Consider the following 17,819-nt stretch of genomic DNA (forward strand, 5'->3'; position numbering starts at 1 on the left):
CCATGCAATCCACAAAGCCTGTTAACAGTGATCAATAGTGTTAGGGGAGACCTTGTTCTTTTGTGTGTGTGTGTGTGTGTGTGTGTGTGTGTGAGAGAGAGAGAGAGAGAGAGAGTGAGTGAGTGAATGCCTTCTTTTCTAACACGTCTCTGTTCACGTCCCTGGAGTAGACAAAGACAGAACTTGTCTTTATTGTGGGGAGGAGGTCCAACGGAACCAGAACACAATCGCAACATTTTTACCAGGGTCCGGACCTTCTGTTCCTTTTTTTTTTTTCCTTGTCCTTCGCGGAATTCTCGCTAACTCGCTGGACGCAGCGCAACCAGAGTTCGCCACCAGCGCCCGACATTCCAGTGAGACGGAAAACAAAGCGGTTTTGGCGCCCGGTCGGAAGGCTCTGCCCACCTGCTCCACTCTCAACCCCAAACTCCCAGAAGCACCTCTGCCTGCACTTTAATACACTCAATTACGAAAAGGCCGGAGCTGACTCAGTGGAAACTCTGCATCAGCACCTCAATATTCCTACAGCCCTGTCAGCTCTGTCACTAACTATTTCACATCATTTCACAGATTTCACTTTTAGCTTGATTTGCTGAAGTCAGAGAATTGTTCTTGTTCTAGTTTTCAGTGGTTAGTTAGGTAAGGACACTAAATGAATCTAATGTAGGATCGAATTCAGATTATAAAATTAAGGAAAGCAATTCTTTTTCAAGTACTTTGCACGTGACTTTTCGGAATATCAGGAGATCTACGAATTGTTTTGAATTTGAGTTTGTATGTTTCAGGGCAAAAATGAAAATACAGATGAAACCTCTAACTTGATTTGTTGATTTTGACGTTGTCGTTAACTTTATTTGTTTCTCTTGGTTTTGCAGTACAGTGTGTTCTGGTGGTCCTGCGTTACACACACTCTTTGCATGACTTTAGCAGTGAAAGGGCAGTGGCTAAATAAAGCTGCACTTATCAAATGCCTCACAGGAATTCAATTGCTCACCGGTAATTTACACAGTCAGAGATGGAGACTGAGAAACAGTCCTGCATCTTCACTTTCTTCGAGTTTCCCTCTGAACGCAATAGTTTTTGTGGCGCCATTGTTTGGAAAAAGTAAAAAGTGAAACAGTAAAAAAAAAAAGAAAGTTTTAAAGTATTGTAGTATGAGAATGACTGAAATACAAAACATTTTAATGTAGCCAGTTTGTTTCATTTGTGTTGTGGGCTTATTTTATGCAGTTTTAACAAAATGTGTCATCTCAGTTAAAACCTGTTGAGTTGTTTAACTCAAACATTGTAAGGGCTTGGGATTTTAGTGACTTTAAAAGTGAAACCGACGAGCAGAACCTCTTCAGTGAGACAAGTGTACCAGCAAGGTGACCTGTCACGGCAGGCGCTAAGGGAGCGTTGATTAGTGAGGGTGTATGCGGTGCAGAGAACAGATGTGCGAGTGTGTGTGTGTGTGTGTGTGTAGGGTCACACAACTCCGGTCTGTCTTTCACCATTTCAGAGGTCAGATACTAAAACACTCCCAGCCATGCAGGACTCTGTGATTTACAAAAGTGCACAACTTTAAAAATCGATCAAGACCTGCTGATCATTTCTTATTATAATCCATGCATTTAGTATTAGTATCTCTCAAACCTGAAAGTCCACTCTCAGTACCTCAGTACCAGATCTTAACTGAAATAATTAGCATAGTGTATGCACTAATGGCTTTGAATGCAGGATGACAGGGTTGACGAAGGTTAAATGTCCCACTCAAAGCCTGAGCAGTAGTAATTCCCGAATGGGATTTTAACCATTATCCTTTGATTACTATTCCGTTACCTAGATCCACTAGACCATCCTCTTGATTAAACTGGCTGTCTTTACTGACTGACAGTGTGTAAATTGTGTGCGAGAAAATCCGTATCAGAAACACAAAAGCTACAAAGCCAGCTGGCGTTGGATAAAACGTGAAACAGGCAATTAAAACACACTTCGGTCGAGGTCTCGGTAAACAAACACCGCTCATGGAAGTATGGTCTGAAATACATACACACTGGTTTTAATACAGCATTTCACAGTTAATAGATCTGTCAGGTTTGGCTGACAGTCGCTAACCTGCCTTTGACCTCTCTCTCTCTCTCTCTCTGTAAATATGATTAAAAGCAAACGAGTCAGTTCACCACTCTGAGGCCTTTAGCATAGCCCGCCATCCCACCTCCCCTCCCCGTTAAGTTAATTTATAGTCACTCCCTCTGAACAGTGAAGGAAAGCGCAGGCCTGGATCTCTGCGGAGAGTGACAGATAGAGTTTAAAGGGCTAACAGCTCCCACTCTGACACCTGTTAACATCCAGGTTTTAATCTGCATCCTGTACTCTCAATCAGATCAATACAGACGTTGGTTGATTGATCTTGTTCATTATGTAGACACCTAACTGTATACATAGGCTGGAACATAGGTGATCAGTCAGTCAGGCTGCATGTAGTCTGGCTTCATACACACACACACACGTATATATGCATAAGCATGTGCACACACAATCACATGCATACACACACACAAATGCGCATCCACACATGCATGAGCACACACACTCACACACACAGAGGCAAACATACAGGCTCACATGGAAATGTACAACCACAACTGTGGGTACACAAACACACATGTGGACACACACACACACACACAGGTTGTGACATCCTGTTTTGTATTTAGGCATCCGGTGTTTTTACACACTGCACTTGGACTCTTGGACAATTCTTTTATTTTATTTGGTATAAACTTTCCTCTCCATTGCTTCATTTACAGTAGATTTTTTTTTTTTAAATTTCTAAACAAACAATCACACAGTCAGTTCGAGATTGCACAACATTATCTTCATTCCAAATGTGCAAAAAATAGATTCTCTGACCCAAGAGTTGCTTCAGCCTTTTTATCCAATAGTGACTGTGATGGTTGAGAAAGACCCAGCGCTGTTTCCCAACAGTGGCGTTAGGGGTATTCCACTCCACCAAGAGTTCACCGCGGCTGTTTCACATCTGATTAACTCCTCTCACTGCTTTGATATCTTTTGCCAAATGATCTGAGGGGGAACATTTGAGAGTCTGTGGCACACAGGAAATTAAGACAGAGAACATTCATCTGCTCTTTGAGTGATATGACTAATTCAATAGTTTTTTCCCACTAAATCATCGTTACTCTGTCGCCATGTCATATTGTGTGTAATTGTGGAACAGTGTGTGCTGTCGCAGTCCAATTAGACACGGATGCGCATCAACTTGGGGTTCTGCCGGAGTGAAGGTTTTTGCCGATTCAAATGCTTTTGCTGATTAAAATTTGAAAATTAGATGATGCTAAATTTAAACTATACACTGACTTAAAAGCCTCTGCTGTCATAAGGGTTTGTGAACGATAAAGCTGAGGAGAAGCACGGTTATTTTGACCTTTTCTTCCTTTCACAGTGACCTCAGTGATAAGATGTCACATGACTATCAAGTTTTCCGCCTCTTCATTGGCCACGTGAATGCATATGTAACATGTAAATGTATATCTATGTAACACACACACACTCAAACACCCATCTCTCTCTCTCTCTCCCTCTCTTCTCTATATACATACATATATATATGTGTGTGTGTGTGCGTATATATGTATATATAAGCCAGAGACTTAGTTCTAATCATGACTCCAGTCTGAATTTCTGAATTTTATAAAGAAGCTCTAGGCTGACACATACGCAATTCTATGCCAGTTTGTTCCATGTAAATTTCTGTGAGGGATGTCTCTGTCTGAGGTAAAAACAGCCTTGTGTCTTTGAGTGTCTAGGCTCTGTGGTCTGCTGCACTGTTGGTAATGGAGTGACTGGGGAGACACACACTCAGACAAAACCTTCTTCCTCTCTTTCGGTGTCTGACCAGTCTGTTCCTCCCATCCCTGAAGCACATAACATTTACTTAATGTCTTCCTCATAATTGCTGTTCTTCACGATTACAATGACTGATTCCTCTGTGGCACTGCCTTCCATAGTTCAGTTACGACTGGACAGTTCAGCCCAAGCAGGTCTGGTCTGTGCATTTACCCAGTAAAAACATCATTTAAATTCAAATAGCAATGGAAGTAAAAGGTAAAATTTATATTATGTTGAGACACACAACGAACATATGTTCTATAGAGGTTAGCAGAATGGAAATGGAGGTTGCAGAATGGTCTCTCTCTATTCATCGTCTTTCTTGAAAGGCATGGCACGTAATCCAGTGAGGGGCTGAGTAGAAATTAGATTAGCTGTTTTTTTTTTCCTCTAATCCATTCCAAGGTGGGAATTAACAGGGTCTGCTGCTGGGATGTGTAACAGTGGTTTTAGGAAGGAGATTCTGTGAGGGAACGTTAGATGAAGTGGGTCAGACTACTCGTGTGAGCTGAAATAAATCTTTGTGAAAGCGCATGTATGTATGTGTTTGTGTCTGTGTGTGGTATGTGCCTTAAGAATGTCAGTTAGCAAAGCACTGATTTTGAATATTTCTGTGAGGTCTGTGTCATGAGTGTACTTCAAGCTAAAAAAAAAAAAAATGTAATCATGATATTTTACCTTTGATTTGACCGCTCTGTTTTCACACATCTGAGGTTATAGTGTACAGGATGTGAAGAGTGTGTGCTTTAGGATAATAGGATAAAATGCCTGGCAGCACTCTTTATGCTCATTCATTGTGGTTACATGTCTATGATTCATCTACATCACGCCATCTTCCAGTTTTCCTTCTCTCTCTCTCGGCCTCCTTTTTTCCCAAGGCCTTGAATAAGGGCCACACTATTAAACTCTTGGCTAATCATTGCTCTGGTTTTAATTTCTTAGGCTGACCAGAAATATTAATTTTACTGACCAGTTTCTTGTTGTTTCCAATGTATTAACGTGGCGAGTCTATATTCGGGATGTTAAATAAAACCTTCTTCATTAATGCGTCTTCTCTGATATTTTGAGCTTTCATAGAGTAGAGTCTCGTAAAAAAAATTTCTCTCTGCACCTCCCAGTGGTAAACATGTTGACATTCCTTCAGGGCAGTGTAAGATTTCCCCACCCGTTGTTGTCAACATCCACTCCGCTCTCGCGCTCTCCTGAGTGCTAACGAAGTATGTTAGCTTGGCGGGTAGCTGCAGATGTTTTCTTTTCGGTCAAACTTACGTCATGTGGGATACCTGTCCAAAAGCTAATTAGCGTCGATGAAGTGGATCTCTAGGGGTTTGGGAGGGCAACGACTATCATTTAGTTTGGAACCATCGTTTATGTGCAAAAGGAGTCTTTCACCAGGTCTTAATTTTTAATACCTCGCTCTCTGTTGGTTTAGGGAAAAACAGTGTTTGAATAAATAGTTTGGGCTAGGTCATCTGCATTCTTTTAGCATGTGCCTCCGTGTTTAGCTTGGCTAGTTGTGATGATTTTATTTCAGTTTTCAGATCACAGTTCTGTCAAGAGAATGCAGTAACTGTACCCATATTAACTGCTCTTAAAACTAGTCACTTTTGACCGTGTAATAAGAACCTGAGACACTGTAACACTATGCCGTAACACGATCACTGAAGATACCTCACAGATTTATGAAGGAGCTGAACATGTGAGTGCTGTTCACCGATAGCTCCTCAGTGTTAGATTTTGAGCTCTTTTTTTTCTTCCCCTTTCTGCTGGCATTTTTTAGAAGGCCGTGTAAGTTTTGTTGGCCGTCTTGTTGCTCGTGTAGTATTAGGTTCAGCACCTACAGAGCGGGTGCGCAGTGGGGCAGTTATGAATTGCCAGACGTTTCTGCCGAGTTTTTGAGTTCGGTCCAAACCCTCACTGTCAGCGCTGCACAGTGAGCTAATCTCTCGTCCTACCTGTTAAAGCTGACCAGATTTTTTTTTTTTTTTGGACAACCAGAATTTTTTTTTTTGATGAGCTAGCAGACCTCATTGACTTGTTTATTTAATGAAATAATGAAAAATGAAAACATTGTCTTTGACTTATTTTCATTCTTTCTCCATCCTGTGATTTCATTTAAGTATTTTTAGTGTGTTGGGGGAAGGAGCAGAAAAAATAAATGAATTTTTGGGGAAATGGTCATAGCGCCCTTTTTTTTTTTTTTAAAGACGGAATCAGTAAATGAAAACCATGTGTCCTCTGTTTTTCCTCTTCACTTCACTCTCTGTCTCATTCCTTTCATATCTTTCAAATGACACTCCATTCTTTATTTAATCAGCCTTAGATGTCAGGTTAGAAATATGAATATGAAGAGATTTCACCCGTTTCCAATGTGTTTGAATTTAAAAGCTCACTGCCAGAAGTGGTATGATTTTTTAAAAAAAATTATTTGGACAATTTTAGCCTAGTTCAAAAATAACTCTGCAGGGTTTCTGTTAAATGAATAGCGCTTTATGTGCCTCGTCTAATAGCTGCTCCAGACATTTACAGTATATACTGTGTGTGTGTGTGTGTGTATCTATCTATCTACCTATCTATCTATACATACCTACATACATACATATTATACCTAAGGAGAGGTTCATGTGTGTCTCTGTGTTAATGCCAAGGTTAGGGTTGTAATTGTGTGTGTGTGCTTGTTAAGAGAAATGCAAGCACACACACACACAAACAAAGTGAGGTGTTGTCTAATGAAACCAAATTAAGTTTGAGTGAGGTGAAGTATTTATGGGAGATCTTCAGGATGAAGTCAGAGACGGGATTAGACCAGATTTACAGGGTCATTGAATTTAAGTCTTTGAAAATACCAGAATGAATGAAATTAACCCGTCTGCTAATCGGCTCTCCGACATCAGATTGCCTGTAAAGTATTAAAAAACACATGCTCACAACTGACTAGGCGTGCAGGAAGACAGACTGTACCCAATCACGAAGGCACCCACCCAACGCTTGCCCGCCCACACACACACACGCACGCACACACACACACACACACACACACACACACACACACACACACACACACACACAGAGACCTGAGCATGTTTTTTTTTTTTTAATCTAAAATCTTTTTAATCATTCAAAGGACTAAACTAAAAGAAACTGATCGTTTTATTATCAGTCAAACAATACTTATCCATCCCTCAGTGAGAAATGATCTCATCTCACAAATGGCAGCAGTTTTACAGTAATATCTCCAGTTTGATTTATAAATGATTCATCTCTCACACGTCCTTTTATGAAAAGAAGACACATCTCAATTATGGAGTCGCTGTTTTATGCTCATGTATATGCAAGTTTCTCACCTGTGCCCTCGTGTTCTGACAGTGTGATCTTGAGGATCAGGTATGCAGGAAATGAGAAATGTGAAAAATTGTTCTTTTTTGGGAAAGGAAACATAGTGGTCAGATTGTTACTATACGCTGTAATGACTATGTGAAAAGCAATAAGAGCGAACCTGTCACTCTCCCAGTCTGACACAGAAACAAATGAAACCGACTTGGAACATGCATGTGTGTGTGTGTGTGTGTGTGTGTGTGTGTGTGTGTCACTCCCGTCTCTTCCCACTCCCACAAAAATACTCCCCCCATCCCAATCCCATGACAGAATAAAAAAAAAATTCCTGTCCCGTCCCAGTCCCCAAAGAATGATTCTTGTCCCATCCCGTTTCCTGTGTCATGTTTTTGTTTGGAAGGGGGGGGGGGGTGTCTTCAGGCAATGCAATGATTTTGATGTTCTTGCCATCCTTTTCTTAGATTACTTTGTTTTCTGCTGTCTTACAAACAGCGTATGGAGTTTTAACACCGTCACTCTCCACTCTTAGGATCTTCTTTAAACTTTAGACTTGCCTGAAAGCTCTGTCAGCGTCATGCATGGATCATTTTCCTTTACTCTGTGTTGCACCGCTGTCTTCCCCCAGATCTGACTCCGACTCCATTGTTTACGATGGCTTTTTTTTTGGTCTCTGCACCATGCGTTGTCAATCCACACATGTCATACACTGGTCAGGTGGCTGCCTGCAACCAGCCAGGAACCAGCCACCAGAGCAGACAGAAGAGAATAAAAAAAGAATAAAAAAAGACAACAGAATGACTGCCATTACGTTCAGAAGACAGAAAATAGTGTGGGTTCATATAAGAACTGCGTATTTATATATATGAAAACTGTCCTATTGTCGGTATGATTCCCGTCCCACCCGCTCCCGTTGACTTTCTTTCCCGTCCCGTTCCAGTCACGTGACGAACGGTGAAATGGACTTCCATCCCGCGGGAATCCCACAGGAATCCCGTCACCCACAAGATTCCCGAAAAAATGTCGGCCTCCAGTGTGCGTGTGTCTGTATATGTGTGTGTGCGTGTGTGTGTGTGTGCGTGTGTGTTTGTGTGTGTGTGTGTGTGTGAGAGGGAGAGAGTGTATATTGTGGTTCCATTATGTAACAAATAACTTGTTAGACTGAGGCGAGGGAGGAGGAGGATGTTTTCATCTTAATTGCAGATTTTTCAAAGCTGAGAAAGCGGGAGAGAGAGAGCACGAGAGAGAGAGAGCGCACACACACGTCTGTTGCCACATTAGCTTTGCGTGTTAGCTGCTCTCTCTCTCTCTCTCTCATCATGTGTTTCAGAAAGGAGGCTAAATGGACGCAGCTGCCGGAATGCTAGCATTGAAAACACATGCGGCAAAGATGCTAGGAATGAGAGTTAACCATTTAACGGAGACTGATGCTTGAGATGCATGTCTCATAAAAGAACCAGAGGAAACACGTTCACACACCACAGTTGTTTTTACGTGACTCCGGCCCAAGCATTACCATACTTTGCAACCATAATTATCAATTACGGTCATTAGAGATATCTTGTATAGATTTAAGTGACCAGAATTGGAATATAATTCGTAAAAACCTTAAAACACATTGTATTTGTGGGGTCTTCTGTTTTAAGTGGACACCGTTGGCACAGCACTTTTGCTGCGGTGTCCTGACAAACAACAGTTAAAGTCAGGGTGTCTTACCGAAAATTTGTGAAACATTTTTGCCAGTGTTCTCTGCTTTGATTCACTTCTGGGAACGCTGGTTTGAATCCCACACCTTTTCTGCTGTTTTGCAAATACTTGGATGTTTTCTAGAAGATTCCAATGTTTTTGCATTCATGAAGCTGTGTACTGTCTTTTGCTGTCGGAGTAAGTTACCTGCAGCGCAGATGAAGTTTAAGAGTGTGTTATGATAGTGATGGATTTGAGTTTAACAAAAACAAACCTTTACAGCTGAGGAGCGCAGGAGACGGCTCTCTCTCTCTCTCGCTCTGGTGTGTGTGTGTGTGTGTGTGTGTGTGTGTGTCTGTAGACACAGGAGAGTATGTGAAGTTTGGCCAAATTCTAGCCCACTGAATTCCTGGTCAGCAAATACCCCGTTTTCTCTCCTAGGTAATCATTCTCTCTCTCTTTCTCTCTCTCTCTCCTTCTCTGTCTCTCATTTTTAAACAACAAACCAAAAAGCCACAAATCAGCCCTCACATACACACACACCCTGTCTCTCTCCTTAACTTGCTCCTATAGCTGTGGCATGAACTGTCAGTCAAAATTCTTAGTTCTTTCCTTAGTTCTATCTTTCCTTAGTTCGATCTTTCCTTAGGCCCCTATACCCTGCTCTCCAGCCTGACTCAGTAATGTATAGGAGGATATATATTATGTTTCCACACTGTAAACTCAGTATGTGGCTTCCCAGTCGGAGGGCAGTTAGGCAAGGTGTGAAATACGGCCTCTATTTTAGGAATGGCACCAGGACACCAGCGAGACTGCCATAGCTCTCGGTCTGACCCCCCTGATGATCTGCCACGGTTCATGCTAGTCCAGCTTAATATGGAAGCCAGTGACAAGGGCTCAGACACTCATACACAGAGGATTTTTCGAATAACACCTACCCAGCATTTAAAACTGATCCTAGGTCAGTTTCTTTAGCCTCTGGATTGCTGAAGGTCAGTGTTTTTGAGTCTGTTGCTGCAGGGAGCTTTACCTGCCCCTAATGAGTTTGGTCTAGCTTAGCAGTAGGAAACCATTTGCTTTGATTCAGTGAATGTGGTTTGCTAGTGCTGACTTTAGAACTAAAGCCATAAGGGAAAGAAGGGATCTGTAGGAATGGAGTGAAAAAAAAAACTGGGTCGTGATTGGATGTAGGGCTAATTCTAAAATCAGACAAAGAATGTGTGTGTGTGTGTGTGTTTGTAAGTGTGTGTGAGAGAGTACATGTGTGAGTATGTGTGTAAATCAGCACGTGTCTTTGTGTAGCTACAGGTGTGGTTGTGTGTTTCCCTGTGTTTGTGTGTGTGTGTTATTTCACTGTTGTCAGGGGCAGGTTATTTCCATTTTGAAGACTAACACAGGGTAGCAGGTGCACTGGGACCCACTGCAGTGTCTCCACATGTCAATCATATTGTCTTTCCATCAAACTCGTTTTTCTTTTTTAGTAATTGGTTCTGAAAAATGACTGTAATCTATGTATAGCATGCGTAGCAGGTCTTGAATGCAGGAGACACTCAGGAGTATGAGAGAGAAAGATGGAGAGTGTGTAAGAGAGAGAGACGGAGAGAGAGAGAGAGAGAGAGAGGGAGAGAGAGAGAGAGAGAGAGGGAGAGAGGGGGGGAGAGAGAGAGAGAGAGAGAGAGAGAGAGAGAGAGAAGGTGCTCATGTTACACAAATTCTCTCTCTTACATGGGACCAAATCCAGATTTCAGTCATACGAAGTCAATATCTTCTCCTTGTCATAATTTCATTACAATAACCATTTCCTGAAAACGGATACGTCATAAATAATACATGGGAAATACGGGGTTATTTTAGCGGTTTGGCAGAAGAACGGAATGTGGAGCGTGTGTGCACCCCTCCTTTTCTCTCTCTCTCTCTGGTTTTGCGTGGAATGCTTAGTCATTGCAGTTGATATGGAACAGATAGGTTTAATGGTCTTTTTCACACTCTGTCAGTGTCATGGGAGGATTACGTTGGGGGTTGTTTGTTTTGCATCTCATGCCCACACATTCACATAGTAATATGAATAGCTTTTCTCATGTAGTGGATATGGTTAAATATGGACATTTCTGTGAGAATGCTAACCATGCTTGTTACAGTTTTCTAGGTTTCTCTAGGTTTTTATTAAGATTATAAAATGGCTGTGAATGTGTTGGCAAGTACCTTGTTTCTCTACTTGTCTCTTCAGTCAGTAGCAGTGATCAGATGTTGATTGTCAGCTGAATAGAGTGGTGATTTCACTTACTACTATTATAGGATCACACTTTTCAGTTTCCTACTTATAGCTCCTCCACTACACACACACCTCCCATCCTCACCCACACACACACACATCACACACACACCCCATCCTTACCCCCCCACAGACACGCACACAACCACACCCATACTGGCATGCGCACGCGCGCGCGCACACACACACACACCCCCCCAGTCTTTGGTTTGAGCATTAATGGCAAGACATGTCTCTTACTGTGATCCACGGCTGTTCTGCCTCTGTGTTTTAGCACGGACTGTGTCACTGAGAGGGAGAGGAGGCGGGGGGGGGGATCGATACAGAGCATCTCTTTCGTATCATATCAACTTTGAACTAATGGATTATGATTTCCCCCCTCTCCCAAATGAAACTTGACCTGGCCTGCAAGACTTCTTAATGACTCTTAGCATCCACATTTAATTTAATAAGATGATAGATATGACTGTCACAGATATGCTTTCCTGTGTGGAGTGTGGAGTAAGGGGAGCAGTCCAGTGGGCATACTTCATCCTATTCTGTTTGTCCAACATTTATCTGAGGTCTTAGATCATTGCCAGGAATATGGCTGGGTGATTGGGAAGACCGCAAATTAACAAAATGAGTTTTTGTTTGTTTTTTTTTTGTTTGTTTGTTTTGTTTTGTTTTGGGTCTTTTTACATATTTCGTACAGAGCTCTTTCCCACTCCCGAAGCCTCTCGTTGCTGAGACTCCTGAGATGTAAAGATATAAACTTCACTCAGAGGTAAAGATGGCCGAATCCCTCTGTGTCTCCTCTCTTCTTTTCTCCTCTCCTCTCTTCTCCTCTTCCTCCACCTTATTCTTCCTTCGTGCATTCAGTAGCTCCTTTTTTTCCCCCCTCCCTGCGGGTCCTGTAATGCTCTGTCACTCTTGCCTCCTCAGGGCAGAGTGAGTTACAGTGCCTAGTATGGTTTGTGTGCTGCTAAGATTGGGGGCTGGGATGGGATGGGGTGGGGTGGAGGGGGTATTGATGGGGGTGGGGGTAAAAGAGAACACGTTTTTTTTGGGACGTCTGATGGACCGGGTGACGTTCCGAGTCCTGGTTCTGATCCAACACAGCAGGGGGGGATTAAGCCGGGCTATTCAGCTGAGGAATTTCAAGTAAGAAGAAAGGTGGCTATCTCTCCCGCCCTCCCCCTCTTTAATGTCCTCTTTCCTTTCCTCTGAGAATTGGTCTTGTGAGGTCTTTTCATCCCTTTTGTCACTTCTTCCAGTCACTTTTCTCTCTTTTTTTATTGACTGTAAAATTTGTCTCTTCTCTGTCTCTCCACGGCCATCAGTATGTCTCTGTCTATCTTTTCTCCTTTGTTTTCTTCTTTCTCTCTATTATCCTTTCAGTTCCAGTGCCTCACTCTTTCTCCCATCCTTCAAATGCTCTTTCTCTCTCTCTCTCTCTCTTTCTGCCTGTCTTTTACACCCATTTCGTCTGCCTTGGCAACACAGTAGAGACAGTCTACCCCACTGCCTGTGAAGGCAAACTGAAACCCGTGAATGGTTATGGACATTTCGGGGAAAACAGAAGGGGGAAAAAAAGAAACAGCGTAATCTCATTGCTGACTTACCTCATCTATCATGCTTTAATGCCAGAGGAGAAGCACAATGACACCACAAAGACACCAAAACGACCACGCAGGCTCCTCCCCCAACTTTGACCTCACAATGCATAGCACAGCCCCGCGCCCTGAGCTGTTTCCATGAGCTTTTTTCCTTTTCACATTTGTGTTTTCCTCTTCTCTTCTGGAAGGGTTTTTACGTGTGTGTGTGTGTGTGTGTGTGTGTGTGTGTGTGTGTGTGTGTGTGTTGGCTGTCTTTTGGATGGAGACGGCGAGAAGAACCTCTGTTCCTCTCAATGTTCTTCTCCTGAATGCGATTGGAAAAGGCTCTTTGGTCAGCAGCGTGTGTATTATTGTGTTGTTTGTCTCATAGCTACAGAATGGAGATCTCTGCTCACGGAGTCCTGTTCTGCTAAAGTCCTTAGTGTTTAGCACAAGTGCTGGACAGAGAGAGGCTATACATTGCCAACTCTGAAGTGAGTACACACATCTATGTGAATGTACTCCTTCTATACGCAGAGCTCTGAGTGCGCCATTTCCACTTTTTTATCAGTTTAGAGGAGCAGCTAAATGAGTAGATCATGAACTGGATCATCAGTCAAATGTTCGTTAACACTGAAAAGTACATTATCTGAGCTATTGTGTAAGCATGCTTACAATTCAATGTAATTATTAATTATGGTTATTATGGCATAATTACAGCTTCCGAACTGCATCACTCCATAAAGCTTTAGATGTTCAGATGTTCAGTCAGATGTTTATTTTGTACCGTATTAATCATGTGATGCAATCATCACAATGTTTACTATTCATTGGCGTTATATTGATTGAAGGATGGTTCTAATCCATTACAGAGGAGACGTTGTTCGTCTTTGAATGGGATAAATAAAAGCCCTTTGAGGAAAGTGAAGTCATAATCTAGACACTGTAGTGACTCAGCAGGATGGCACACTGAAGCAAATGGCGCCTCTTGGCTACAAATCTAAAAAAAAAAAGAAAAAAGAAAAAAAAAAACTCTTGCTGTTTCATTGTGGCTTTTGCTGACTTACTCTTACTCTTTATCAGACCAATGGCTACAGATCTACAGACCATTAGTCCCCCCTCTCTTTTTCTCTCTCTCTTTCTCTCTCTCTCTCTCTATTTCTCTCTCTGTCTCCCTCTCTCTGTCTCTATCTCCCTCTCTCTGTCTCTCTCTTTCTCTCTCTCTGTTGTCTCTTTGAATGATTTATTTGCTCTGCAGGCTCACGGCTTGCAGTGTTTTCATTGGCTGTGACCTTCTCGTGCAGCCATTTCCCTCCGTTTTCTTCAGGAGTTCAAATATCTGGACTTTGTGTCAGGGGTTATGACAGATCCATAGGACCTGGGGTCTCAGACTGGAACGTCATTGTTGATGTGTGGCTGCCAGAGGAACTGATAAATACAGTTTACACAGAAAGCAAAGAGTCTATGATAAGGCTCATTGTTTACTTGTCATTTTAAAATGGATTTGAACCTGACTTCAGGAAAGTGCACTGTATGAAACAAACAAACAAACAAACACACACACACACACACACACACACACACACACACACACACACTTTTTCTTTTTTGCATTCTGAAATCCTTCATGTTACAAATTGCATATTGTTAGATGTGTTGTTTGTCTGCCTTGATGAAAGATTAAAAGAAAATGGGAAAAGGAGAAGGAAGAAAATGACTAGGCCTAATATTTAATAAATGAACAGTCAAATGAATGTCCTCCCATAAAAACCATTTGAAACTACAAAGCTCGGGTGTCTAACACTACTTTCGAGCACATTGAAAACATTGAGTCCACTGGCTATTTTCTTCTTCTTCTTTTTCTTTCCTTTTTTTTGTATGAATCAGGTGATGTTAGTATTCTGTCCAGGGTTTACTCTGTAGTATCAGAGCTGTAGCGTTCCCAGTCCTCAGACTGCTGGTGTGTTGTCTGGGGACTGTGCTCTCTCTCTCAGACACTGACATGGAGCTGTGTAAGAGAGAGAGAGAAGTGAGGGACGCTGCTCCAGGCGCAGTGCAGTTAAAGAGTGCCGCGCTCCGGTGGGCCCGGGATCTGAATGATGTGGGGCTTTGGATCCTGTCTGTCAGACGGATCAGACTGCAGAAGCGCGTGCAGACGCACCGCTGTGATGTTTGTTGAGACGCCCTCGTTGCTCTCTTTCAACTCTCTTTGTTTCTCACATACTCATAACTCACTCACTCACTCACTTCCACCTCTCTCTCTCTCTCTCTCTCTCTGTCCCTCTCTCTCTCTCTGTCTCTGTCTCTCTCTCTCTCTCTCTCTCTTTGTTTCTCGCTCACTCACCCCCCCCCCCCCCCCCCCCCCCTCTCTGTTATATGGGGCTGGGGTTTCTGCCCTTTGTGTAGGTGTAATAGAAGCAATGTCCAGTGACCAGATGCTCTTTGTCTGTGTCTGACAGTAACAGGACGGACACAGGGTTTATTGGGGGGGGGGGGGCAGTCAGTAACAGCGTTGACACAGGGTTTACAGGGACGTTGACTCAGCCTTTTCCACACTCCACATACACAAAACATCAGCGTTAACACCTGACCTCAGACAACTGGACATCCTCTTGCTTATTAAAAAACAACATCATTTCAGCCAAAGCGTTTGTATCTATCATAATAAATGCCTTATTTTGCAACTTGGAAAGTGTTTTGAACCATTGTTTAGTAATGCTATTTAAATGATAATATTTGCCCTACATTGTCCTTACATATTACCTGTACTATATGTGGTGTTTCTTTTGCTTACATTTGGTACTGGATGTTTCTGCATTGACTTTTTCATCTTGACTGTGATGAAATCATCGGTGACTACAATCAGATTTATGAGTGTGTGTGTGTGTGTGTGTGTGTGTCTGTGATGGGTCCTCTCTGTTAAATGCATTAGCTGAAATCTCAGGGAAGCACTTAGACTGATCAGATAGGGCGTAGCTGACATGATATTACACACAGTCACAGTGTACATCCTCAGCCTGTCTGCTGCTGGCTGCTCTATGCAGCCTAGTGCAACAGTGATATGCTAAAGGCTTCAGAGTGTGTGTACGTGTGTGTGTGTGTGTGTGTGTGTGTGTGTGTGTGTGAGAGAGAGAGAGAGAGAGAGAGAGAGAGGGGAGAGAGAGAGAGAGAGAGAGAGAGAGAGAGAGAGAGAGTGCATCTATGAGTGTGTTTGTGTTTTTGTAATCTTGCAGTGTATTCATGTGTGAATGCGAAGCTACACACTTGGGTTTTGATATTTCTTCAGTATATTACATGTTATCCTCTGCTGTTCCAGTAGAGCATAATAAATCCAAATGCAGATTTACAGACAAACATCCACTTAACATGAGCCAATGCATATGCTTCTTCTACCTCACATCTCTCACAGTTAATGTGTTTTTTTTTCTATACAGGATGGATTTTTATTCTTTATTCTCTCTTACTCTAGTAGGGTGACATTGTCTTATCTCTGCTACCGTAGGTGTACTGTTTATAATTATAGTCTGTGAATGTGTAAGAATCTGCTAGGTCTTATGAAAAGTTCTGTACAAGATGTAGAGGGTCCTCCTCTCTGCTTGTCATTTTTATATATAAGTATATTTATATATGACCTCAGTCTTAAATATGCACATTCACAGACCAAAGGCTCCGCCCACAGAGAACTGCAGTGCAGAGCCCCAGAGTCATTCCACCTGGCTACTGTCCAGTGAACGCAATTTATATATATACACACACAGACACACACACACACACACACACAAAGACACAGGCACACACTGACACACACTCAGAGCTTTATTGCTGATGTTTAACTTACTTTTAATCTAAAAGTCTTACACAACTCTCTCTCTCTCTCTCTCTCTCTCTCTCTCTCTCTCTCTCTCTCTCTCTCTCTCTCTCTCCCCCTCTCTCTCTCTTTCTCTTTCTAATACAGGTAAGTTCAAGCATGGACGGATGACTGACTCTTTTTAATTGACAATATGCCACAGAAGGTAGGCGGCAGTGAATCACTTACACTCTCTTTAAATAAGCTTTCTTTAAGTAAACAGCAGCATATTTTACTTTTGAGGAAAGACTTGTGTTACTCCGCTATGTAAGTGCGCAGTTCAGGATGCCCTGATCCTCTGACCACGGTGTCTCTGTTTCAGACTCATTAAGCACTGTTTATCCTGTCTGTGTGCAGAACGTGGTACATAATGGCTGTGTTCCGGATAATCAGAAATAATGCCTATTAAATCCCTGTATGACACAGAGACATCAGGAGCAGTTAGTGGATGTCCCCCTCAGGCACCACTCCTCCACAAGAACCACTCCTTTTTACTCCATCTGACAGCGGTTTCACTCTCTCTCTCTCTCTTTTTTTTTAAAATCCGAAATGATTAGTGCTCTTGAAAAGATTTCTAGTACCCTCTTGCACATTACGGTTTGTTTGGGTGTGTCTGTGAGTGTGTGTGTGAGTGTGTGTGTGTGGGGAGAGAGAGAGAGAGAGAGAGAGAGAGAGAGGTGGAAAGGAATATTCAGAGCAGTCTGGTCTATCTTTAATCATATGAGGTGGGATCATATGCGTACAGCTTTATATGTGATGAGACAGCATTTAAGAAAGTAGGCAGTGTACTTAGTGATCACTACACACACACACACACACACACACACACACACAGTTACATACACACGCATATGTAAACTTTGTTATACTGTATGCCTAGTAGCAAATTAATCAAACTTTATTAATTCATTGATTCTCTCCACACTGAATGAAGTCATATGTCTGAAAACAGTGAAAAGAATTGTATTCACCTACTTCTCACTGACTTTAGGAGCTTTATGGAAGCAGCACACACACACACACACTCACACACTCACACACACACACACCAGACATACGCCACTGTTAAAATAGCCTGTGTTAAATCTAGGAATAGCACATGCCTTTGGATGGCATACACACTGAGACCACCAGTGAACTTTCATTTCATCCATGTCTGTATGTCTAATGGACCGTCATTTGACTGTCTGCAGGCTCAATCAGACTGGTATGATAT

This window comes from Chanos chanos, chromosome 7 (genome assembly GCF_902362185.1).
Source record: "Chanos chanos chromosome 7, fChaCha1.1, whole genome shotgun sequence".
Taxonomy (NCBI): Eukaryota; Metazoa; Chordata; class Actinopteri; order Gonorynchiformes; family Chanidae; genus Chanos; species Chanos chanos.